Genomic DNA, 1,555 nt, shown 5'->3' on the forward strand with positions numbered 1-1,555 from the left:
GCAATTGTATTTTTTATGCCACATCCTAAGGCATTTGAACAGGAGTTAGTTATTCCCCAGGTGTTGAAATGACTGGTGTGCTGTCTCAGCTCTCCAAAGAAGTTGTGCAGCATTTCCAGAGGTGGGAAAATTCCCAGAAGACCAACCTGTAGGGAAATTTTTCTATCCTGCTGGCATAAACCCCCATACCACTCATTTGTAAATCCATGTCTCCCCCAGTGATGTGCAAAAGGGATCCCCAGTCGTTTGTCTGGAGTTGCCTTTTTGTCCTCACGACAACGACCTGCAAAACCCAGCACCTCTCGTGGTGGAGTCTGCTCAGCAATGCAGACCTGCACCATCCAGCCCCGGGGTGCTTCATTTGGGCACCCAGCACCCAGTCACAGGTTAGCATAGTGCTGTCTGGCTGGGTTTTGTGTGGATGAGACTGGGCTGCCCAGTCCCACGAGTGCTGCCCATTTATCTTTTAGAGAAGCTGCAGGTGAGAAGCACAACACAGAGCGCAGCCACATCTTGGAAACTTGGCCGTCCCTCCAGGTGCCCATGGGAGGTGGGTGAAGCCACCTCAGTGTTTCTGAGTAGTGTAGGTAAAACCCCTGTGATTTCCATGGAGAGGCTCTGGGGACACTAAAAACAGTGAAGAAGAGATGAAGGGTGGCATTCACCTGCTGCTGCTTCTGGTGGGACAGAAGGGCTGTGGGGGAGAACATTGCTGCTGCTGGGGACAGAATTTGTCCCCAGTCCTTCTCCGCAGCAACAAGCTGCCCCCAAACTCCTACCCCATCCTCAGGGACACCGCCAGGACCTGCCATCCCTGTTCCCAGGACTTTGGCGTCACAGAGCTGACAAGCAGGCTGTGGCTGTTTAACGGCTCAGACGTATCCCTGTGTCGTGCTTAGGGCTGACCCTGAGGATGAGGATGGTTTGGACACTGTGGACCGCATGGGCACGTGTGTGGTTAGCACAGGGGGGTCAGCTCAGCTCCACGCTGTGGACCTTGGCTTGGCCCTGGGCTGCCTGAGCAGGAGACAGGGCTGCCGGCAGCACAGAGCAGTCCAGGGAAGTCCGAAATCCTCCCTGTTATCCTCAAGCCCTGTAAATGCTGCCATAGTGATAGCTCTGGAGCACTGACCTTGTCTTCTACCCAGCTGGGAAAACTGGAGCCTTTGAGTGGCTGCGGGGCAGATCAGCAATGCACGGCAGAGCAAAGCCCATCATTTCGCCATGCTAATTGCACCCTTTCTGAGGGGGCTTTTGGTTGTGTTTCAGCTGGCTTGAGATTTAGGCTTTAAAAACTAGACTGAGTCGGTAACCAGCCGGGGGGCATTAGTGAAGTGGGACTGGCCATGGAGGCTGGGGGATCATCTATGGGGTACGCTGCAGAGCTTTCGTGTATCTCATCGGGGTCCTCACCAACTCTGCTGCAGCGATGATGGGAACGGCACGGGAGAAGGTTCAAATCCACGACACTGTTGTCTCCATTGCCTGGAGTTCAGCAGTCCCTGCTATGGCAACTCTGGGCAACGACAACTTGAAGTAAGAGCACATTGTGGGA

Source organism: Haliaeetus albicilla, chromosome 27 (assembly GCF_947461875.1).
Source record: "Haliaeetus albicilla chromosome 27, bHalAlb1.1, whole genome shotgun sequence".
Classification (NCBI taxonomy): Eukaryota; Metazoa; Chordata; class Aves; order Accipitriformes; family Accipitridae; genus Haliaeetus; species Haliaeetus albicilla.